The sequence below is a fragment of the Mycteria americana genome, chromosome 12 (genome assembly GCF_035582795.1).
Source record: "Mycteria americana isolate JAX WOST 10 ecotype Jacksonville Zoo and Gardens chromosome 12, USCA_MyAme_1.0, whole genome shotgun sequence".
NCBI lineage: Eukaryota > Metazoa > Chordata > Aves > Ciconiiformes > Ciconiidae > Mycteria > Mycteria americana.
In genome coordinates, this window is record NC_134376.1 from 2284641 (window position 1) to 2309973 (window position 25333).

The following is a 25333-nucleotide window of genomic DNA, read 5'->3' on the forward strand; positions in this document are numbered from 1 at the left end:
AATTTAAGGTATTGTTCAGGATTATTTCATATCTCTCCCTTCATGCATGGGAGGTCACTGTAAAGATGACTGGGTTGGTAGCATCAAGTGAAGGATCCAAGCAGAAAGTTCTTGGAAAGAGTGCATAGTGCTTGTTGTAGATCTGTTTTTCCTGAATTATACTCACCTATACTGATACTTCCCATCACATCCTGCTATGGCTCAGTATAGACCTTTGGAGGAAGAATAGCTTGGTGTCTGGACAGAAAACCAGAAGATTGCTACAACCCCAGGCCTTTAAGGAACAGCTATCCAAGGATTTGACCTGTAGCCTTGTCTCAGGCAGGTTTCCCTCTGATGACTGCCGTAGGGTGAGCCCTTCTTTTCCATGGTCAGGACTGAGGTTTGAGTATCAGACATCAGCGGGCATTGATTCAAGTAGCTGCAGTGTTTGGGTGGAGAAGCTTTGGAGCACAATAAGGGAAGTTACCGAAGCCATGTCGTTCAGCGTGGCAAAGAACTTAGCAAGATCTGATGGCGTGCGTAGGTTGTCCATGATGGTGATCATGCTTGTTTCATCAGCCAGAGCCCCTGTTTCCAGCGTTAGTTGTGCCAGCTGAACTGGTGACAGCTTTTCCAGAGCTGACATCTGAAAAGGAGCACAGAAACACCCGTATGTTTATAACGGGGATCACTGTCAGTGCTGTGGCAAGAAGTTACGGATCAGCTATGTTTATGTAGAGAGGAGCTGACAATGCTCAGATACAGCAAGCTTTGGTGTGTCACCTACCCCACTGAAATTTGGATTGAGTGGAGAGAACCCATGCAGAGTGATGTGGGCACTGAAATAGCCATAGTTGGCAGTGACATCTGAAATGCAGAAGAGACCACAGTCAGTAAACCAGTCAGCAGTTTCCTGAGCTGTTGGTTAGCCTGGAAACAAAGCCTGTCTAGTGATGGGATGGGAGAAACAGCAGATCCACCTCAGCTGGATTCAACAGAATGTTAGAGTGAGGGGAGCAAGCACAGTACATCAGAAAGCATCTTGTCTGTTGCCTGTCTAATTTGTGCTGGGACTCTTATACCACTGCCCATCACTGTAGCATCTAGGGACTTAACATGTAAAATTAATTGCAGTAACAAGATCCTAGTGGACTTCACAGAGGGTCTGCACAATTCCCTTTTTGCAGTTAAAACACTCATAGTTTTTGGGTTAGAAGATTGCAACCCAGGAATTATTTGCAAAGCACAAAGATTAAATTCTACAATGGGAGAAAAAGAAGAGCTCTTGAGTAGTGTGTGTGTGCTTACCTTGAGTGTCACAGTAGGTCTCCAGAAAGTTGTGTATTCTGCGATAGATGGAGAGCCTCTGGTTGTCTGTGTAATGCTCATACGCTCTGTCCGTTGCTTGCGCTCTGTATCAACACAAGAGCAGAAGCAGGGTATGGGCCAAACATCTGCAGAGAGCACATTCCCTTTGGAGGAAAGATTCAGGTGCATATGAAACATGAGCTGAAAGTACTAGTGTCAGTAAAACTGAAATGTTTAATTTGATCTAAATCAAACTGTTCCTTTTCCTCCTTGTTCCCTTGGTAACCTCTGGGAAAATAAAATGAAGGTATGCTAAGCTGATGAATGGTTTTGGCTGATGCAAAACTGTTGTGAAGCTCAGTATGCTAAAAGCAGTAAGATGTCAGATACTCTGAGCAAAGTGACCCTGTTGGCAGGACGGGGTAGCGAGAGCTTGGCCACCCTTAGGGAAGCTGGCTGCTCATGACTCACGGGTTTTGATGAGACTGGCAGTCAATATCTGGAGGCAGGAGCTGCAGATAGTTGGCATTCATAGCTGGCAGGAATAGCTGCAGCTCTGAACCAAACCAGAAGGCATATTTGTTGGCTGTAAAGGTGCTGACTGGTAAAGATTTAAAAAGCAAATCGAGGAGCAGCTCATGAATCCGAGGGTCAGGAAGGATAGTGAGATCCCTCTGGAAACACAACCAGCGCACAAAAATTGATTTTAGCAATTAGTGCTTTCCACAGGTAGATGAAACTGCCTAGCGGCAATAGAGGTTTCCTCTTCTTGCCACCATGTTGTGTGCAGTTTTCAGGAAAGCCACCAGTGTTTTAGCATGAATGCACAGTAGTGCAATACAGTGTAGCACTGGATTTTGGAATTGAATGAGATTATTATTGTAGTGAATTAATGAAATAACTGTGCTCTACATTTTCCAGTAGAAAAGCCATTTGGCCACAGCCTTAGCTAATGAAGATTGTTATTCCCCTTCTGTAAGGGATGAGTTCTGAGTTGAAGGGAAACCAAGGTAGTAAATAAACATTGTGAGAGAAAATAAGTAACCTTTTTAAATGAGTAAGGTGTCTGAGTGTAGCCCACAACATGCATAAGAATAATCACTTTGTCTGGGTACTCCTCTGTGAAGCCCAGGCATGTAAGCTCTAACCTAGCGGTCTAGAGCCCAGGGTTTACATTGCTGTGAGAAAATGAGTTTGTCTCCATTGTGGCATTTTTAGTATTTCTGAGACTTGTAACAGGATGCTGTTCTCTGCGGTGGGAGCTTTTACTGTACCTCTTCTGCTGCAGTGTTCAGCTCCTTTATGAATTAAGTCAGCTCCTCAAAGGAGCGTTTCTCCATCTCCAGCAAAATCTGGACAGTAAGGCATTCCCTCTTAAAAGCATTTGTGAGAACTGTCATCTCTCCTATTTACCTGTGTTGCGTTAAGAGTTACTGTCGTGTAGGAGTCTGAGGAGTGGCTGGGGGGGGAAACCCTCCTGTTGAGTCACAAGGTTCAGACAGGACCCCCTTGCTTTCTAAACTCCTTCTCAGAGAGGAGTCTAGGTGCGGCTAAGTCCAGTCCTAGTCTCAGACTTGGTCAACGGTTATTTTCTAAGGACTGTATATGCAGCCATTCATCAGAGTAAAGGCGACAGCGTTAATTTAAACGCACTGCGTTAATTTAACAGTCTAGTCGTGTTGCATGAACTGTCACGGCCACATTAATAAAGAGTGCAGTTTATTAGAGCAACAGATACACAGATTCTTTGGGTTACTGGTGATAAATTTACTGTCCTCAAAGCACGTGCAAATACCAAGAGTATGAGTGACACTGCCGGCTATAAACGCGTTAAAGATGATAAAGCAACTCTAGAGAGATTTCTAAGTTTCCTGGGGAGGCACTTGGTATAACCAAGTGTTCGAATCTTACCCAAAGGCGTCCTGATGGGGGGAAAGAGAGGCTCAGCCCATCGACTGATCCCAGAGGTCAGAGTGGTACACGATGGTGTCTTCCCTAACATTCTCTTTCTCTTAAGCCATTTTATACTGTCTTTCACCTTTCGGGTGGAGCTTGAGTGACTCTAGTCATACATCTTTGTTTAGGATTGGTGTAAAGTTTTCTCGCTTTGCTTTTAAAGGTATAGGCTAGGAAAAATTCAAAGCGCAAGCTCAGTGAGGGGTGGTCGCACCTCGGAGGCGGGTAGCTTTTGGGATGGAGGTGTGTTTTGGTATTATAATGATGTTATAATGAGCAAATTTCATCAAAGGACAGCATTTTGTCAGAAACATGACAGACTGTTGGCCCAGGATAGCAAATGTGCAGCTTACTGGTCACACACAATACCTTTGAGTTCCCATTTCATTGCAGAGCCTGGCCGCAGCATCTCCACAGTGCTGCACCCTCCGAACAGTACCTTCTTAGAGCCAGTACACCAAGCTCCCCTGGCGTCACCGACGTCTAAGGTTACAGGCCTAGGGAACTTCCATGGAATGGCTTTGCATGTCAGCCGCATTCCACCCGGGAATCTTCTTCAATGCTGTACCTTACCTAAAAGTGTGAATATAAGTTTAATTTCTAAGTCACCTCCAGCTATTATGCCACAGTCTGGCAGACAGAAGGTCAAGAACTTCATACTAATGAGGAAAACACAGCAGAAAGAATACAGACTTAGCCTTTTGCTCGTCCACTAATTACAGTTCTCAGCCATGTACATAGTTCATTGTTTATGTTTCTGACTGATAATGACTCATCAGAGCCCTAAAGCCACCTGAATGTCCCCATGGTGCTACACAGCACCAAGTGAGAGCCTTCCCTAGCCTGGGTGGATAAAAACCATATTATGTCCTAACACAGAAGACTGAGGGTAATGCTAATCATCAGCTGTTCTAGCTAACTAATGTAATAGCCTCTCTAGTCTCATTGCTAATGACGTAACTTACTCTACTGCAGTATTAAAAACCTGTATGGCACTGAGTTCTGCAGAGGAGTGAAAAATGTTGGGCTAAGAAGTGCCCCTGCTTGATTGTTACACTTATATAAAATGCATGGAAGAATCATGAACTGCATTTACTACTAAAAGTCTGGAGGAAGTCCTCCTAATTTCTTTGGCGAGGATCTTCCCTTGGGGATAGTTATGGAAGAGGATAATACCTCCTGGAAGTTCAGCTTGTGAAAAACATTCAAAACTTTTGATACCTTTTCCAGAGCTGTCTGAGTGTGGAAACCGTGTAAGAAAAGGCTCTTTGTGAGATTCCTAAATAGTTGTGGGTTTGTCTTGGTTTCTAGTCTTGGAGTGTCAGTGTTGGCAGAAACAAGAATAAGAGGATTATAAACTGTAGGGTTACGTCTGAAGGTTATAAAAAAAAAAAAAATTTCAGACAATGTTTTTGACTCACTGAAGTCATACCAGGACTGAAAGACAGCCCCAAATTTTCCACAAACCATTTATAAATTTTGTGTTGTCAGAGCTACGCATGTCCTTACCCCATTAAAGTCCTTGTAGAAGTCAGTGAGGTCACTGTAAGGAGCAAAATGTAAAAATCTGTAGAAGATAAGTTCCAGGAAACTTTGGCTGCTGTCATACGTGCCAGGAAATACCTTTTTCTGAGAAAGTACAAGAAGTCTGTCAGTACACTGTGGTAACTGATCGTTTTTGTCAGTGCTCCACAATGTGGCTGAAAACCAGGTATGCAACCTACGCCCTCCCTCAGTCCTGAGCAGCTGCAGACCATGCAGAGGGCTTTGGGGAGCTGTGGGTGACAGGCAGGGCTGGGGATCCCCGATGGCTGTGGGGCTGGTTTGGGCACAGTGAGCTGCTGTTTGCCATGCGGTTCTGGCAGCTACCAGGGGGGTCCTGGTAGGGTGTTACTGGGAGAGCCATGGTGCTGAGGCATCATGGAAGAGAACAGATGCCCAGGTGTTTTGGTTCCTTGGTTATAAGCTGCAATCAATATTTGATGTTTCAGAGGAAAGCCAGTACTCTGCCCTGGGAAGCCCAATGGCTGAAAGACTGCCTGGGCAACTTCCTCATGTTGTACTTGCTGTACATGTTTTACTGAGAGTGAATTCCTCTCTGAACCAAGGAGGGACAGGCAGTTGGCAGAAATTTTAGCACAGATGTGGCAAACAGCTACAATTCAAATATGCCATGGGGCATCCCCGAAAGCAGACCAGTACCTGAAAAAGTAAGTTGAGATTCCAGGATCCTTTTGATGAAGAGGTAGATAGCATGGGATGTGTTTTGTGGAAGCTCTGGAAAGACGTTATCTAGGCCTCACACTCTGCAAGGGTCAAGAAATAAGATATCATCAGCCTGGGACTGTAGAGACATGTAATAAATAAATAAAATTATTTATAATAATATGTAGTGTAAGACTTGCCTCAACTGTAATACATTACAACAATAATGGTAATAACAAGAGGTGCAAAAGGTACAGGCTTTATAAGGTGTGGGAGAGTTGGCATACGCCCGCCTCATTCAAAGTATACTGTCCTGGAGCAGGGAACAAAAGGGATGGAGGGTATATGAAGATACCCAAGTAGAGCACAATACTGTACATGTATATGTGGAAAATGATGCCTGAATCTCCTTTACTGCAAAAATCAAGTTGAGACTCTTTTTTTAAAATCCACATGAGATGCTAGCACTTATTTATGCTGGGAAACAAGTTGCTAAAACGTGTGCTGCTTCCCCTGCCAGAGCTTTCCTGCAGCATGAGTCTGGCAGGCAGCGCTCCTCAGCACGTGATACTCATGTGGCTGTGTAGGCTGGGAAGCTGAGGTCTCCTGGGATAAACTCTAGCAGATCTGTGTTTATGCTGGGCAGGAGGAATCTTAGGTTCTCCAGGAACCAGAATTCATAGTCAAGATCAGCAAATTTATAAAAGTGCTTGGAAAGGTCTGTGAAGAGCATTGTCAGCATTTCTGTCCTTACTTCATCATTTCTGATGCCCGCAATGCCTTCCTGTGGGGAGTAGAAATGTCTGTTCCTTGGGAGCGGTTTGGTGGTGGCACAGTGAGGGGGATGATGACTCCCTTTCATCAGCATCCTTGTTTTACCTGGCACCATGAGCAGGACTTTCTCACACATGAAGTACCTGAGAATCCCTGCCTTTTTAAAAGGGAAAAATGTTTATAATGAAAGTTACAATACCTGTGTCAGAGCCAGATTGAACTTCATCAGGAATTCGCTCATTTTAGGCTCTGACATTTGGGGATTTTATCCCTTCAGGGCATTCAGGATGTCCTGCATTGTGGTCATGTTGACCAGCTCATCAGAAGCCAGACCATATTCCACCAGCTGCTCGATGCTCAGCACATGCAGAATTTTGGCCTAGGAAATACTCATGCCAGGCACTGAAGATAAGCTTATTACCTCTTCACCAGAACTGGCTGAAATATTTTTTTTCACCATTTTCACACTTTTCTTTTTGCAAATTGTGCGTGTACGGGTCATGATTTGTAGAGGTTTGCTTATATCCTGAAGTTATTTCTCACATCACAGGCAAAGCTATTTCAGCACAGGGAATAGTTTCAAAATGCTGACATATATTTTTGTTTTGACTGTCTGAGGGTGCCTGTTCAAAATTGGAGCTTCTTTCAAAGTCCTGCTAGTTGAAAACATACTATTATTTCTGGTTTTAAAGTTGCTGCGTAGAAGTGGGAATATATTCTATTACAAATCTTGAAATTAAAGCCTTTAATGCTCTCTGCTGTATGGTAAACATTTCTGAAAGCCCCAGTTATCCGTATGCACTTAGTGTAGAGATCATACATACAGGGTCAAAGTTGTTGGTTGCTATGTCTTCCTGGAGGGCTGTATTGTGGAAGAAGGATTTCCAGGTGAGTTGTATCCATTCAGTAGTGGACTCGGTTGGAATATCCAAGTGGGAAGAAGACGCAGTGACTCTCAGGGAGTCATTACCCACCACAGTATGTCCTTCTTTTTAAACAATACAGTTATTGCAGAAAAGTGGAAAACTCGGATCCCAATTGACTGAAAAGAATAGCTGCCTATTTACTGAGACATTGCAGTGTCAATTCTAGCTCAAGAAAAGTCTGAGTCACAGGTCACTTGGAAACCAGTGAAAAGTAAAAGGGAAATACCAGATTATGCTGGTTGGGTTCCTTTACTCCTCGCTAGACACCGCTCCTGACTAGTGCTGGATACAGGGTGCTAGACTAGATGGGATTTGCATTTTTTCAAGGGGAAATGAGACTTTGTACCTTGAGAAAGTAAAATCAGTGTGCAATAAATAAGAGGAGAGAGAGGGAAGATGGAAAAATGAGGATCCTCAGATCAGGTCAAGATACCAGAGATATCCCTTAATCCTTTTTTTTTTTTTTACAGTTTCCAGGAATATATATCATGTCTTGGGACAGTCACCAGAGATCAACAAGGCATCCTGGTGTGAGGTAGCATTGGAAAGACAGCATTTTTCCACTTGGACAGCCCTCTAGTGCACTAGTGCTCGCCTTTGTGTACAAGTCTATATTGCTGTTGTTTTAATACATCCTGGGAGTCTACCAGCTGAGCCCCTGCTTTCCTGGAAGAATCTGTTAGCTGGGATGTGTGGCTTCCCAGTGTTACCTTTCAAGATCTGGAGGTTCCATGCCATCCAGAGTGCTACATCTCTTCTAGAGGACTCAGTCACATATCTGTAAGTGTTATCAAGCGCAGTAACACTGGGTGGACAAGAAGAAGGACCCAGGTGAAATACACGGGATGACAGACTCTTTGTAACTTCCTCTAACTGGAGCCTTGGACAAGAAGAACAGCTTCTTCTCCAAGATACTGTGGCCAGTTCCTTCACCTGGAAATTTCTGCTGAGGGACTTAATATTCCACCCCTATTGTACAAATAGCATCTGTGGACCAAGGCCTAGATTTGATATGGCTCAGGTCTGTAACTTCATCTCAAACTTCTGAGAAAATTACTAAGGTGTGTGTAAGAGCTGTGAAAAAGTATCCAGACTAGAGCCATCCAGGCTGACAGCACATCATCTGTCTTTCAGATTTCAACCTGACTCCATGAGGAACAGTGTTGCCCTGTTTACTGGCTGAAGAGAGATCCCAGCAATGCCCAGAAGACTTCCATAGCAACTAAGGAGTCATAATCCTGTAGCACGATGAGGGCGAGGGCGATGATTCATTGATGACAGGACTCAGGAAGTACAGCTCATTTTGGAAGGTGATATTCTAGTCAGCAGCAGCATATGTCTGCATTTGCTCCGACGTGCTGGTCAGGTATTGCAGGAGGAGCAGCCAAGCAGTGTCATCATTTGGCACAACTGCGATCTTATGCTGAAACAAAATTATGTGGTGAACACATTGGTGCTAGGACAATCAGAACTTTAGTGCTGCAGTTGGAGAGGGAGCTCTTTAAGTGGTTTTCTAGGCCAGAATTTTGGTGAATTCAAAATGGAAGTGAACAATACTCTGAAGAGTGCAGTCTGTGGCACTGAAAGGACCTGAGGTGTACAGATGTTTTAAGGTTACTGTTGTAACAGTGTACTTTCAAAATCATAGTATTTGCAAAGCCATTTTTTCAACTAATAACTTAGGATAGCAAGTCTCTGCAAGGGAGACGGAGGTTGCGGGGAACATGGGTAGTGTCTACCATGCTTGTAGCCTTGGTGAACTGTGTCAGAATCATCTGAAGATCCTCAGCTTCACTTTGCTGGAAGAACTGGACAAGCTGGCCTGCTGCATCCATACGGGTCAGTGTGTCTGAGTATACCATGATGTCACCAGTCTGAGTGGGAGTGAGGAGGTCCAAAATCTCATACTGCAGAAAGGCAGAGGAATTGAATTCTGTTAGCCCATACCTGGGCAATTTAATTTCCATCTTTTCTGGCACATCCTCTCTTGAGTGCAAAGGCAGCCTGAATAAGTACAGACTTACTGCATCAAAAGGTTGGTGGTAGAGTGAAACCAATTGACTGTAAGGTGCTTCTGTGCAGAATTTTCCAAAGAACTGTAATAACGAGTTTCTGGTTGTGGCTTGGGTGGAGCAGGCAGGACCTATGGTGAGGGCACAGAAAAAGAGATAACATGGAAGAGTAGATTCAAGTACACATCAGTACCCAGGATTGCTAAAGCACCTTGAAGGCAAAGAAAAGGCTTGAAGTCTCTGACTTTGATGGCTTTTGCATCAGCCCTCCAGTGGCATGCTCTGCCCTCTTTTATTTTCATACTGTGAACAGGAATGAGTTTGGAGAAGAAACACCTGTTACTTGATCGAGCAGTTTGGAAGGTATTGAGCAAAGCAAGAGATTGATTAGCTCTGTCCCACAACTTGGAGAGAGTGACAGGGCTCACAGAGAATTAGCTGAACTAATAGGTGTTACGAGTGAGCTCAGACTGCTGGGTGAGGAATGCCACCGTGTAGTTATATACATCCATTTTGCCAGCCGTAGCGATTTCAGAGAAGACTGTATTGATCCCAGTAATTCTGTAGAAGAAAGAAACCTGGAGTAAGTGAAGGACTTTTAGGAGCCAAGCCCATTTGCTGAATAGCTCTCATGAAATATTCTGGGGTTGTTCTCTCTGGCTGCCCTGAAAATAAATATATCGGAAGAATCAAAGTAAAGTATTGAGAGCCTGGCTTCATTGTTGCCTGGGGAGTGTGTCATTGGTTTTAGTGGAGGCAAAGTGAGTCCAAATTGGGGTCTTCTAAATGTCTTGTCCCAAGAAAATGTTTGAGTCCAATTAATACCTGAATTCAGCAGCTTGTGGGCTAATACATAAAGTAAATAAAAGCCAAATAAAGTGACTTGCAAGACAAGTGAGTGAGAAGAGTGGGAGTAACTGTCTTCTGGCCTTTTTCTGTAACCATGGCACCATGTTCCCTCCTTTTGCAGTTCATTTACTGCACTGAATTATTCTTTTACTAAATGGTTTAAATCTCAAGTAATATGAAACAGCCTCAGACGGGGCGACCATGACTCACAGAGACTTGTAGGAACTTCAGCACATAGTGTTGGGGATGTCCTGAAGGATGGTGGCATGAATGCCTGGCAGAACAGCCACGAGCTTCTTCTGAAACCAAAGGTGATAGTTGTCGTCTGTGAAGGTGGGGAGTGCAGGACGGAGCTGTTCCACTGTTCTTGCCAACACGGTGCGCTTTACCGCCATGGGGATCTTGAAGGTGTTGGCAAAAGGCTGCAGCAGGAACACAAAATGCAACTGTAAGGAGAATATTTGAAAACTAAGAGAAGAATATTTCTCAGTGATGCAGTTTCTATTTCTAACCCAACAGTACTAGCAAATCATGCAACTTCCATAAGGATTTTACAGCGTTGTAACAGTGTGGCCAAGACCTGACTAAACTACTATGAAGCATCAAGTTACACACAGGCAAAATTTCCAGCAAAATCAGCATAGAAGAATAGAGATTTTTTTTTGTATGTCCCCACCTTGATCTTCTGCAGCAGGGAAATGTTTTGAAACTAATTCAGCACAGTAGGAGAAACAAACTTTTGTGTTCTCCTCTAGGCCTTCAGTTTTCAGGGATGTCAGTCTTCTGTATGTGGGAGTTGTTTGAGGCAGCCAAGCTGGTATAGCCCCTGATGCTTACAAAAGATAGAAGAGGTTTTCTGAGTTACTTTGGATTTATGATACTAAATATATTCCCTGACACCTCAGACTCTTTGCACAAGTTCTGTATTTTATAGCACAATATATATGCTATATAGCACTGTTTTACAGTTCAGTTCCTACTGAGCCTCAAGAAATGGTTTGGTCAGCTGTTTTCTTTACCAGATGTGTTATTTTCACCATCAAGATCATTTTCTTTTCTAGTTTCATGGCATTATTGTTTAAGGGAGAATTACAGGTCTGACTCTCACCCCTTTGCTACTCTTCCAGCTGTCACCTGGTGGCTGCTGCACATTGTGTCTTGGTGCAGGCTGTCAGTGGCCATCAGTGGTGGTTTAAGTGGATATGCTGGGCTAGGAACTGCGACACCTCCGAAACAGGCATACAGTCCTTTCTGCCACCTCTGCTGCAGAGCCTTGAACAGGACTGAGGATACCAGATATCAATTGCTTTCAGCTCTTGTTGAGCTTTGTTGCCTCTCAGAGAACGCTGAGCACTCTGCAAAGCCAGGCCCCAGGGGGACACTGAAGGACCCAGCTGATGTGACAAAGCTGCTAAAGTGTCTGAAGCTCCTGCTGCCTCCAGGAGGTGCTTCCAATGTCTCTGTGAGTACAGCCCAGATGAGACCATACCTCCACACTAGACTCCTGCTTTCTCATCAAACAAGGTGGAAGCAGCTGAGTTCTAAAGAGTTTCATTGTATGCTGTTTTAAGAAAAAAAAAAAAATTAGTAAGAGTAACAATTGTGATTTCTGCAGGCCAGAGACCAGCTTTGTACCATTCTAGACACGTGCTTCATCTTCTGGATGAATGTGGAGAATTAAAGACAGTTGGTACAAAGCTAGCTTTCATAGTCCTAGGAAAGGCTGAGTTAGTCGTGTGATGCTATAACCCTGGAGGAAGTCTTCTTTCTGTGGTCAGATCTTACTTGAGGGAGAGACCTGCAGGATCTGAGTCTTGCAAGCTGAGACTTTGCATATCTTCTGTTGGCCTGATCAAAGGTATTGTATTTAAAAGGAGCCAAGAAGGGCCCTTAGCTAATTATTGTATTAGAGGAGCCTCAGCAAATAATTGGCAATGGGTGCACAGTCACAACTGTGTATGTGGGAGAGGAATCGCTACAGGGAGCCAAGGACAAATAGTAAATTTATGTGAATTAATATAATGTAAATTAATGGTGCTTTAGGGACCTCTTTGAGCCTTATCCTTTTACAAAGGCTGGAGATTGGGCCTGTGCCTTTCAGGCAGCCTGAGGTGGGAAGGGCTTGGTGGCAGCTGTGTTGAACCCAAGCACAGACTAAGTGTGTGAGGAATGCAACATGCAACGCCATAATCTCTTTCTGGCCTCGAACCTGCTGCAAGGTTCCCTGGCAAACCTGTTGTATCACCTTCCTTTTACTCTAGGTTACTGCACATTTACCATGGGAAGACTTCTGTCCTCACAAACCTCTCCCACTGAGCCCCATTAACAAGCTGTCTGCAGTTACCTCCTCTAAAACAGAGTTAAGCTCATCCCAGCAAGCAGCCAGCTCATGGAGACCCGGCAGCTCGGTTAGTCTGTCAAAGATTCGGTCAGTGTTAGCAATGGAGCTGAAAACATCTTGGGACAGCGTTAACCGGGCAAGCTGGATGGCAGTCAGCTCTTCCAGGAGCGCCATCTGGAACAGAGACAGAGAGAATTAATTATAAATATACATTTGTATTTTCTTGAATTGACACTCTCAGCATGTGTGTCTGCAGCTTTCCTCAAGGACAAGGACTCTTCCTCCTCTGGCAGATGCCAGTTAGGATATTTAATGTTCACGGTGGAGCAACGGCGTGAGACTGAGACAGACTCTGTTCTATTTTTTGTAGCCTTGAAATAGGAGAGAGTATTTGCACCAGAAGTGTTAGATATTAATGGAAAAGATTCATTTTTGAAAGGCTTGTGAGAGACTGTGGGTGTTTACTTGGCCCAGGTGAGCTGGGTGGCTCTCAGAGCTCCTTCTCTTGTTGGGGTGAGAGTGAGGCAGGCCCCAGTTTAGGCTTCTCTGATACACTCCATGGAAACATCCCTTCAGTGCCCTGTGGAAAACAAACCGAGCTGTCTGATAACCAGCTCTGAACTCTGCAAAGACAGACAGAGAATCTGGATGAGATACAGAGATCCTTTGGCTCCCATACGGGTGTTCAAGCTGTGCACCCATCCTTTCTGCTGGATGTTGTGTTACGGCAAAATGAACCGACTACACAGGGATTGTTGGAACTGAAATGCAGGGGAATAATCAGAAACTGTAGTTGAACTCTTTCTGTAGCAGAGGGGAAAATCCTGTCTCTCCTGAGGGAGGATGGAAAAATTTCTGTTGTTTCTAATTAAGGAGGAAAGGGCAACATGTTTTCATTTCATGTTTCTTCTTCGAACTATTTTGTAACACTCTCTGTCTCTCAGAGAATAAATCCCGCTATGAATTGTGTGACTGTCTAAAAAGGAAATAGAAATAGTTTTGCTCTATGGTACTAAAATGTCACAAAGTGTCTAAATCAGTAGTCTTACCCCAGTAAAGTTTTCATAGGCAGCAACGAAGTCTGTTAGCTATGGATGTGAATCTCCAGAAGTTGAGTCATCCAGTTTTCATCCATCTGACAATCTAAAATGCAGCAATAACAAATTATTTATGTTTCAGTTTAAGACTCACAAAACCTAAGATCATGCCAGGGTATTTATGGAAATTATAGAGGAAATATTTCCAATTATCATGCATCTAAGCAGTGAATCAGCCTGGTTTTAACCAGGTTGGTTCCTGTTAGTGCAGTTCCTGGAAGACTGTCACAAAGTGGTGTCTAATAATTTCATGGAAATCGGGACACTGCTGCTTGGTTCCTTTTCAACTTTTATGCCTTAGAAACATTGTAAGACAAGGATGGTGAAAAGGAAACCTAATTCAATGGTTCAGTAAGTAAGTCCTAAAAGCAGTTTGTGCTTGTAATAAGGGTACAATTAATGTTATTTTTTTAAAAAACATTGCCCCTCTCTTCAGTCAATGCGCAAATCTGATGTTGCTCCGTTACAGGAACAAGGGCTGCTCTCCATTTCATATTGGGGCAGCTGCACTAAGGTGGAACTGGCTTATTGAGGCATAATTGGAGTGCAACACTTACAGTCTACAAAAACCCTGGCTCCAAATTTTTGAAAACTCCTAGGCAGAGGAGAAATCCAAGTGTCAGTGAGGTCTGAGAGACACCAGGCACCTGAACAAACTCAGTGGGAAGAAAAGGCTCACCTAAGCGAGGAAGAGTTTGGACAATCCATTGGGTTATGTCAGCCTTTGTCTCTGTTGTCATGCCATCAAATGCGTAGTCCAAACCTCTCACTCTACAAGACAAGGAGAGAGAAGACACATGTCAGCATCAGTTATTTGCTGTGGCTTTCACAGATCCAAGCTAATAACATTTTTAGCACAGCCGGCCAGAAATGTCTTCTCTGATGGGACAGATGAATTCACAGCCCTTCCTCTCGCTTGTCAGTCAGATCCCTCCCCACAGCCACAGTGACATTCTCCTTTACAGTGCACACAGATGAGAGAAACTGAGCTGGACTTATACTCACATCACTTGTAAGAGTGGGCAGTCACTGATAGCAGGCAGTGTCATTAATTCATTGTGAGTGATGGAGCCTGGTTACAAGGTCAGTGTCCCATTGATCAGGGATTCCAACTCTGTTCTTGTCATTGAGGCAAAATGTGGCTTCAGGATCTGGAAAATGCCTTTGAGCATTATGTCACGCACCCCAGTTATTGTTATGCTCTCCATGTGCATCTAGGGAGAAGAATAAATGGGAAGTGATGCACTACTGGAGTGTGATGGAGATGCTTATCTTCGGGTCTCAGTTATTAGGTGTATTAGTGTGGCTTTGTTCTCGCAGAAATGAACAGCAGGTTTCATGATACAGGGCTGGGCAATGTAAATGAAAACGTGCTGGGTTTTTTCCCTCCCCTCCACTGCTTAATCCAAGAGACTTGATAATTCTGTTTATTTGGAGTCATACCATTATATTGTTCTATAGAAATTTGCTTTGGAGAAATCTATAGATGACTGTGCAGTCAAGAGCAAGAGCAAATGAAAATGAGACCCAACAAGAGGAAGGATGGTGCCCATAGAAAATAGAGTCTGTGACTGGAGGAGCTCTCTTACCTGTGCTGCAAGAGAATTAACTTCATGCAGAAAGGTGTGTAGTTCAGAGGCATTCTGGATTTGGAGGGTTTTCATAATCTCCGTAAGATCTGTCTCTGCACTCGCCCTGGTGTTTTTGGTTAGGATATGGGAGGTGATGAGTAGCTTTCCTAGCTGCACTGAAATCTGTCACCTCGAACTAAAAAGGAAAGGAAAAGAATGTCATCCTAGAGGCAGGTAAATGCTCCCACCAGCTCTCGTCTTTCTGCATGTGAGTGGCCACTTAGAAGCTTACAAATAACCCCAGGCCGGACAGTGCCCTGCTGCCATTGCAGAGTGACACAACGGAGCAGCCTTGTGGAAACCCAATGGGAGCTTTGCTCTGCATGATACCTACTCTGTTGAAGCTGGGATTGAGGCAGAGGAAATCACTGTAGTCAGTGTAAATACTAGAGAATTCAAAGTTGTCCTCCAACCAGTCTCAGTTTTTAGAAGTGGTGAATGTACAAGCTACTCCTGCAAGAGATAGTATGTTGGATGGTCAGAAGCTAACGGAGCCTGTTGGCAGGAGAGAGGGGAAGCTTTGTGTAACATGTCAGACACTCATCTATGCAAGACAGCCAGATAAGCATGTGCTTCTGGAAAAATACCTCTGTATGAGAAGGTGAGGTAGAAATGGTGCTGTAGCCACAGCTGGACCTTGAAAAAGCTCAGAGTGCCTGTAGGAAGTAGAAGGTTGTGCTCAGGAGTGCCAATCAAGAGGCTGCAGTTTCTTCCCAATTTCAGATACTAGAATCATCCCACCCTTCTGCAGTTTAGCTTGGCCATGCTGTACCACAGAGTGCTCCTGGGATAGCTCATCCAAGAGAAGGCAGGGGTCTGCTCATAAGAGAAAGTAATATGAAGTAATCTGTTACCTTCTTTTGCTGTTTGCCTATTGAGAAAATCCATTCTGGCCTGGTATACAGTTCTCTGCATGTCAGGATCTAACTTATGGTGCACAGAATTCAGTCCTTTGTAGCTGTATATTGATAAAAATGAAATGTGATTTCAGTGTTTCATATCAGAGTAGTTATGAGTCATGCTGTACCAAAAAAAAGAAAGAATTTTTTAAACCTAAGATAACCTTAACCAGTGAGAGAGAAGTAGAATGCTTTTGAACCTTGTGGAAGATTAACATTCCCTTAAGTGTTGAGGTGCTTTGTTCATATATCATCTGTGCAAGTTCAGCCTATGCTAATAGTTATTTTCATTGTGCTGTACTGTTTTTTCTGGAGAAACATAACATCGTTTATCTTGAGGTCATAATCTAAAAATTATCATTTCAAAATCTCCAGGGCAACACTTGACAATATGATAAGGGAAGTGCTGCGGGTTCATTTTCATGGTAGTCTTAGCAGCGACAGGTGATAAAAATGTATAGCAGTCACAAGGTTTGCAGTGAGGAGCCATGTTTATGTATCGTATCTGCTAACTTCATTTCTCGGTAAGTGCAGATGACAGGTATACTCGCATATCTTGGAAATCAGTGCAGCCTGTTTTTGATGGAAGAGCCTTAATACATTTGCATCAGTAATAGCTAGCATCCTTTTCAGTTTCACCTGAGACAAGTCTTTCTAGGAGGGTGAGCACAGATCTGGGAAGTTCTCTGTGACTTTGGTTAAAATGGTGTCCAGCATTGAGTACATCGCATTGTGGTGAAGTGGAGGAGTCAGCATTAAAGTTGACAACTTGGTCAAGTAGTCTTCAAGGTAGAGGACATTACTGGTGCTGAGGACTTGTGTGATGGCAGCAGCTAGGCTGCTGTTGGAGAGCATGTTGCTGAGGACTGTAAGCTGGGCTAGCTGGCTGGCAGCGAGGACCTCGAGGGCTGTAAACTATGAGTAGATAGGCATGACTAAAGACCTGGTGCAAGAGTTAAACTACTGAACAAGTTGTCACGCGAGATAAATTCTTCCATACGGCACTGTAGTTACTAGATTGCTGAATACATAATGTAAGTTTAGTAGGCACCATGGGGGTGTGGACTGCTGAAGACTGACTGTTCACTGACTTGTAGCTCTAACCACCAATACTACAATCCTTAGACAAGTGAAAGTTTCAGTCACTTTATCCCCTTGCTCCTCTTGCTTGAGTGTTCACAGCCTACTGGATGAAAGAGCTGAAGGAAGCCCTATTTTCCAAGTGATTTCTTACCCCATCAAAGCTGCTGCAGCAAGAAGTGAGATCATTATATGATGCATAATTTCGGAAACTCTTCCAGTTGGTCAGTAGCCACTCTTTTGCTGAACTTTTTTCATAAAATAAAGACATAAAATAATTCATTATTTGTTGAGACAGATAAGGATGGGTCTCCTTTGAGACCATGGGGATGGAAAAGGCTTGGAGGGAGAGTCCTGGGAAAAATGAAGATGAGGTTGACCCAAAGAACATCACTCTCACTGATCTCCTCTCCTCTAACATAAGACTTTGACCTGAGTTCCCAAAAGCTGTTTAAATGATCTCATTGTGCTGCTGAAAGCATGGGCATGGTGCTGAATGATTTTTGTTAGAGTGCTTTATCATCTGATCCCCTTAACAGCTAATCCTCATTCTGCAGACAATAGATGTTAGTAGTTTATACAGGGATCTCTGTTGAATCTATTGCAATTATACCAAGAAAACTTGGACTGTAAATACTGATCACTAGCCATGTGTGGTAAGGAATCTTCTAATCCAGTCAGCTACCAGTTGCCTGGTGCTGTTGTCCGTCTCAGAATAAGCAGTGTCCAGAGCTTGAACCCTAGAATTCCAAAGGGACAGATGAGACAAAACCTGTTGCCAGCTCCTGGTATGAATAACAATTTGTTAGCTCATATTTCCCTTCCCTTCCTCCTCTAAGTTGGAACATTAGAAATTCTCTTTGGATGCATGATAGAAACTGAGATAACCCTTCATGTTCTAAGGTGAATTTGTAGAGGCCTGTTCATATCCCAGCTAATTTCTTCACATTTCCATCCTGCTTTATGTCTTCTTCCAGGTTTCTACCTGGCTCCACTCATCTCCTTCAGCAGCTCCTCTCTTTGGGAGAGGTCCCCAAGAGGCACAGAATATAATAGCAAAAACCATTATTTATGTCTAATAAATATCTGCTGCTTTCTTGTATGGCTGGAAGAGAAACCTGCTTACAGCTACCTCCTGAACAGCAGCGAAGGTGTGTGAGGCACAGGTGAGTGTTACGTATGGTTGTACCCTATACAATCATGTGACACTGATTCCAGTGAGCACACTGCACTGTCTGGACAGTGTACTGCATTTGGCTTGTTCTTTGCTGGCAGCTTTCACACACTGGGCCCTGGGATCTCGTTCTGTCTTTCATTTTTTTCTAGCCCTATCTTAACTGTTCTGTGGATTGAATTTAAGACAAATTAGGAGCAGAGATAACTGACAGGAAAATACACATCAAAATTCAAGTCTTAAAAAATACTGTTTGACAATGCAATGTATTTCCTGGTTCTATCAAACCACAGGCTCATGCATACCATCTAATTAGACCCTGAGCTTAGATCAGACTTACACTGTGGCCTGGCCATCGCAAGTGACTGGAAGCTGTGCCATGCGGTCGAGGATGCTGGTGGCAATGGAGCATAGGTAGGCCTGCAGGGTCTCCTGGAACCAGGATGCCAGGAAACCTGCATTTGCAACTTTAGGACCAGACTTCACTACTTCCCATGCTGCATTTAACATGAAGGCTTTGGTGGCTGATGCAGTCTGGTCACTGTGGACCTGAAAACAAGACAGAAAATGCTGAAAGTATTGATAATTTATTATGGGTATTATTGCCATGTTTAGGGGTGGTGCCAAGACCAGAAACTTTTGGTTTGTGGTAGATGCTGCACAAACACTGGGACAAGAATGCCGTCCCTTTCCCAAGATCTTCAGGTTGGTGGTTGTCATGCTTGTCCAACTGTAAGCGACTTGGCTCTTCTTGAGAACATACAGACATTGCTTTTGTGCTTTTAATCCCCACATGTAACCTCAAATGAGTTTATCTATACCGCCTTGAAAATTACTCCTGAGAGTGGGTTGAGCAAACCTATTTTCCTTGGTGCTGGCACTGTGCTAGGGGCATGGACATGGCACAAACCATGTGCGGGCTGAAAGGTAGTAACTTGTTCGGGTAGGCTGTGCTCTCTTCAGCAGAGACAAGAATTAAATGTAGGTAGAGAAGGAGAAGGAGGAGATGTTCAGCTGAGTAAGAAGTAGATTCATCACCTCAGTGCCAGACTCCTCTCCTGTTCTTGTTAAGGAGAATGGGAAAATAAAGTTTTGAGGAGGATTTGGAGGGGGAGAAGGGAAGAGAAGGCTGGTTTGTACTGAAACTTGTGCTCACATTTTTGTGTAATTGTAGTAACAACATACTAGAGACCCAGGGCTGCGGAGTTCCCAGGTAACTATTGACTAGTCGCTGCTCACATAGCAGCATGGGGGGGAAAAAAAACAGTCAAAGACTCAAGCAACTATGGATGTAGCCCAAGCTGAAGAGCCCCTGCGTATGGTCTGAAGGGGGAGCTGCTCATGGTCATCCCCTCTGATGCTAATATTACATGCATGCTGATTTCATTCAGAGCGGTTTGCAGCACTTCACTGTTGACTTGGTGAAATGAGACCAGGAAAGCCCTTTGGTCCAGGAGAGCAGTAGGGTCTGTGATGTAGCATGTGAGGATGGATAGAGGAGAGTTGTCTTGATGTCAGCTTGGTGCCCTGAGACAGACACAAGCATGTCACATCAGAAAAAGGGTAAAGATCTACAAGTCCAGGGTCAGAGTTTGCAGTTCTCTTGCTCTCCTTGTTCCTACAGACAATCTCTAGGGAAAGAAGAGTGGCCAGGCTTGCTTCCTTTTGCCTGATGGGAGTGATTTCAGAGCAAGGCCATCTGATGTGCCCAAGGAGGGGAAGGCAGATCTGACTGAGGATGTCTTGAAGTAGCTAGAAAGGAATATCTGGGGAGTTGGTAGGAGAGACCTATTGGAGGTGACTTACTGAAGCACAGGCATACTGCCGGAGAGAAGGGCTGCACCAGTCACTGCTCTTGAGGATGGAGCTTAAATTTGAACTGGAAAGGAAGCAGGAAATATTGAACGTTTTCCATTAAATGTCTGATGAGAAAAGGGCTTGGTAGGCTGCAACAGGCTCAGGTTCTTTTGGTGAAGCTTTTGGGACATGGTATTTTAGCACTAGCATAATCTCTCCTGAGCAGTTTGGATACCAGTTCCCAGGGGTGGCTCCCTGCTTTCAGACGAGCGGTATGTTGGAGCTGTGAAAGAAGAAAGAAATATATCACACTAATATTTTAGTCTCTTTCTTTGAGGATACATATGATGCTTTCCTTTGGGTGCAGAAAGTATTAAACAGTCCTTCCAGTTTCACGTTTGACAACCTCTCCCTTCAGCTCCTTGTGTTTGCTATTCACATTGTATTTGAAATTGTGGGTGTATAATAGCATTTCTTTTCAGTGCTGGGCTGAGACCCCTGAAATGCTCTAGAGAGCCCTTAAATAAGTGATGCAGAAATTTTATGTGGATTCTGTTCAGGGAGATTTCCTAGGGGCATCAGCTTTCCAAATACTTCCATTCCGCTCTTTTGTGTGCCTAGGCCCTGTCCAACATCTCAAGTGTACAAATGGTATCTTAACAAAAATGGTATCAAACAGAATTTTACTTACACATGAGGAATGCTGGACACTGGGGAAAGAAAGGAGAGAAGGCAGTGATTAGGACAGAAGACAGAGTATTCTGAACTACATGAAATAGGATGTAATTTACTCAGGGTGCTAGCTGCAAAGCAATGACTCCTGTATTGCCTTGCCCTGTTTGCATCGGACAAACCGTCGGGATGGGTTGAGAGATGCCCGGTACCACCATACATCCCTTGGTTGGAACAGACTGGTTGCTCTTGGCTCAGGACAGGCTGACCAGATTCTCAGCTGGTGCAGGGCCCTGTCCTGGTGGAGCTGCACTCTTATTCCAGCCAACAGATCAGCTTTAAAGCAGGAATCCTCCCTGGATGTGGTATTATACCTTCTCTCCTCCAGCTTATGGGTTTGTGGAGCTCTGGGAAGTATTGCAGGTGTTTGCTAGTAACCTCATGGGGGTTCCGTTGCACTAGATTGCTCTTAAGTGGCTGTTGCTGAGTGAATAAAATTGGATTTTGCCTATTATAAGTGGCTATTGCAGGTAACTGATGTTACTTTTAAGTGTCTGCTATATGACCAATAACCCGGAAACAAACTTTTTACAGCATTCAGTGATGTTACACACATACCTGATTTAAACTTTTTATGATGACCTAGAAGAAAAAACCACAGATGGAATAGTTAGATGACTGGAAATTAACTGATTTTCTTCTAACTGTTATAGACCCCCACAGAAACGCAAGAACAGACACCAGGGGAGTATGAAATGAAGCTCATTTTTCATCCTTCGCTGGTTTACACTCCTCTTTCTTAAGTACTCAGTTCTATACTAATACTGAGCACACATCCTAATCATTCATGCTGGTTTTGTTAGGTAGCACTAATCAGCGTATTCCGCTGTGTGGGAATCAGCCCTCCGCATGGTTGTAGAGCTGAACTGACTTGCCTAAAATGAGTAAAGTTATAAGTGCAGTTAACAGTGGTAGCCTTTCTTTTCCCTTCATTGTTCTTCTTTTCTTGAGTGGATCGCCTTTTCAAGCCTAAAAAAAAGCATAAATAATCTGTGAATTGTCTCTTTTGAGTACAGATACTCTCCTGAAATTCTGCAGCAGTTCTCCTAACTGCCCAGGCTATCAGGACCAGTACTCTGCAGATGGAGCTGGAGAACTGTGGAGTGCTCTGAGCACATCCACAGTCTGGCTGTAGACTTCCTTGCTGCTCGCTGGAACCAGCTCTCTCTTTAATTGCTGTAAGGGCTTTCAGCCTTCTCTGAGATGCACTCCAAGGGCAGGTACGGGTCCCTGCAGAGTGAATGGAAGCTCACTGACAGTGGATGTGCTTCTGCAAGTTGTCTCTGTGGCTGTATTGGAAAGCCGCTCTGGGTTTCTGCATGCTGCAGCTTGGAAAGTGAAGCTATAAAGCAAAGTATCCTGCTGGCATCTCTGCTCACATCCCTTGGAACCGACAGCAGGTCCATTATGGTGATGGTGACCCGGGTTCACCTTGCTCCTGGGGTGGTTGTTAGTGCCAGGGAAATTTCAGTGACCTCAACACTTGTGAAAGGAAACCAACTGAGGGATGGGTGCCTTGTACAAATAATCAGAGCTGGTATTAATCACCAGGGAACAAAAACATTCCCCCAACACTAAAAGAAACTCCTAAAATTTGATGGTATTTTTTCATAAGAGTATCTTTCTTTGTAAGTTGTTACTTTGTTTTGCCTGATGGGCTGTCAGCTATCCTCTTCTGCTTGATGACCAGAGACAGTCAGATCTTGCTTATATTAGAAATTCTCAAATGCAAACGTAATGTTTTTCTCTGTAACATATCTCACTGCAACACAGCACAGAGCCTGTGCCACAGACCTCTCCAGTGTTTCAATCAGTGTAGTAATACTTTGCCTTGATAGAGCAGAGTTTCAAGTATCCGATGTCCTAGAACAGTCACAACCACTGACAAATCACTGTTTTGAAGTTGTGTCACATTTTACTCATCTTTTTCACTGTGCCTTTCTGCTTCTGCCTTTTCTCTGAGCACCTTGCTTTGTTATTTAAAAAAACCTTGACAGTGATAGTGGAATGGCTGGAATTGGCCAAGAGCAACATCCAGGTCAACTGGAGATCAGTTGCTCTGCAAAATTACATGGGAGAGCAGCAACATACACATTCCTACATAGAGTACCAACTTGCTCATTAGTAATCATTAACTTAATTATTTAGCTGGAAGACAAAGCAGCCATATCTCCCAAAACTTACTTTTTCTCCTTCCAGAACCTCGTGAATCCTAGAAAGCTGTATGTAGTCCAGCAACTGGCTGCAGGAGTAGCTCTTTCTCCAGTGTCACCTTTTTATACAGTGATATCCAGCTGATCTCAGGGGACATGGTGAGTGATGCCAGGTGACTTCTTTAACTCTGTTCCAAGGAGCAAAGGCCCAGACCTTCCTGAGGCATCCTCAGGTGTCACATAACCTGTGTCACTTCTTAAAAAAATTGAACTCCATTAGTAGTTTCTGTCCTTCTCCACCCATTCAGCATGGAAATGACCTGCCTTAAAGTGAGAACAGCTTTTAAGTGGGAAGGGTCAAAGAAGTGAAGACTTGATAGTGTAATTGTATAGACAAAATTTCTGTATTGTTTTCCCAAGTAGGTTTGTGGGGGCAGTTTAGCATCCCCTGGAGAGCTCAGAACTTGGCAGAATTAGAGCCCTCTGTAGGCTCATGCTATTAAAGTTATGACTAGCCAACAAAGAGGCATCACATAACACTGTTTTAATAAACTGCCGCTGCAGTTACTGGTTGTTATGCACTCATTCTGCTTATTGGTACGGGAAACATTTCCACAGTAATGGTGTAAAGAAAAGCGTTAAATCTCTGTTAGCTGGAAGGACGGTTTCCTTGCAGGCTTCTTTGGAGACTTCTGATGTGACAGGATGGGCTAATCTGTTATGTTGTACTTCTGAACCCAAAGGGATTGTTTGAATAAGCTCACAGTCATTACATCTTCATGTGATTTTTCTTAACTATTTCTTCTATTCAACTATCTCTTTTTTTGGTTCAGAAAAGTGCTTCTGTATCCTAAAAACTTTGAAATGGGTGCAAACTCATGCTGAATTTAATGTAAGAACTTACAAACAGACTCCTCTGAATTAGACCTGTGAATCCCTGGTTTCATCTGTCTGTGTCAAAGGAATTCCTGAGCCAGGGGATGGAGACTCATCTTTGTGTTTAAGAGCCCATGGTGGACTTGTCCTCCATGAATTTGTCTGATTGCATTTTGGCATCTCTGGTATCTGGTGGCAATGAATTCCATCCCTGAGCTCCCAGTGTGTGGAAAGATATGCTTCCTTCTGCTTCTTTGGAAGCTTCTGCCCAGTAACGGAAAGGTTTGATGGGATTTTGCTTCAGAGGAGATAGGTCAATACCTTGGAAATATCAGAGGGGTTTGCCAGGGGCTGGACTGCTGCTCCACTGGGAAATACAGGAAGGTGGGGGAAGATAACAGCCACTGCAGCCACCAGAACGGCCAGAGCCATTTGAACCTTGGGCGGTCTGCTGTGTGCTTGAGGTCAAAGAGCTAAGGGAGATTTTAGAAACACTGATGAAGGCTGATGGGTGTGAGACCAGTCTGTCTTCTTGGATATCACTGATTTAAAGGAGGTTTGTGGGTTGTGGCTTAATGTCAAGAGGACGGGTTTTGAAAGAGGAAGTCCTTTGTTTCTGCGTTGGTCCCTGATGTAGTTCTGCAACATGATCGGTTTAATTTCAATAGTGAAAGGAAGGTGACTATTTAGCTTTAGGGGAGGTTAGTCATGCTCCCTTATCATACATGGTCATTCCTTTAATCCTCGCCATTTGTAAGGCTTGTGCCAAGCTCCTGTTAATATGGACACAGTTGATTTTTTTATCACCTGCTATATTTCAAAGCTTTACTTTCTTCAGTACACCAAACGCTCAGGAGTCCTGTGAGGCCCATGAATGTCTGTTAAAAGTCTGACCAACTATTTCTTACTTGAGTGACTAGTCGCGCAGGCTGTGATGCGACTGTGAGAGCAGGTATTTCTCACGCAAGTGAGAATTATTGAATTAGATTGTAGTCAGAATCCACAAAATTTGAATGCTATCTTGATATTCCCTCTTGTGTCACAAGATCCCTGAGATTGAGCTGGTGAGAAATAATAATGGTTCAGAGGTTTTTATTATTTTATTCAGAATGTTGTCCCACAAGTGTGAGGTCCTTTACCCCGTGTGCGAGACGCCAATATACACACAGGGCAGAGGTATTTTATTTCATGTCTGCGCAGAGGTGGGTGCTGGGTGGTCGTTCCACAAAGCTAGCACAAAGTTCGGTCATGCAGGTACAATATTTATACGGTCTAGTTATACATATGCCTAAGTAATTACACAAAGCAGTTTTTTGTTGGTCTACATTTCTCTTATTTCAACTGAAAGCTACAGTGCTACTTTAATATTCTGCGCATGCTTGCAGGAAGTGGCGGGGTAGCTTTCTTTGGTCCTTAATTGAGTCAGTGGTCGTGATCTCCTCCTGCCATCTTTACCTTTCCCTAGTTTCTGTAAATCTTGTTGAGTTCATGTTGTGCCGTATCCTCCCAGCCCAGCAATCTCCCTTATAACAAGATGTTTC

General features: G+C 43.7%; 1 protein-coding gene across 10 annotated transcripts in view; it reads left to right on the forward strand.

Annotated features, from left to right (window-relative positions):
* MSLN (mesothelin) overlaps positions 1-25333 on the forward strand; it is an 83372-nt gene that overhangs the window by 21390 nt on the left and 36649 nt on the right. For 7 of the 10 annotated variants that reach the window (XM_075515208.1, XM_075515205.1, XM_075515215.1 and 4 more), the window contains one exon: positions 7622-8461. The exons of 1 other annotated variant lie outside the window; for it this stretch is intronic. The gene's annotated coding sequence lies outside the window, so the exon portion shown is untranslated. The remainder of the gene's footprint in view (positions 1-7621; positions 8462-25333) is intronic. 2 more of the 10 variants (XM_075515207.1, XM_075515212.1) reach the window with 2 other exon arrangements.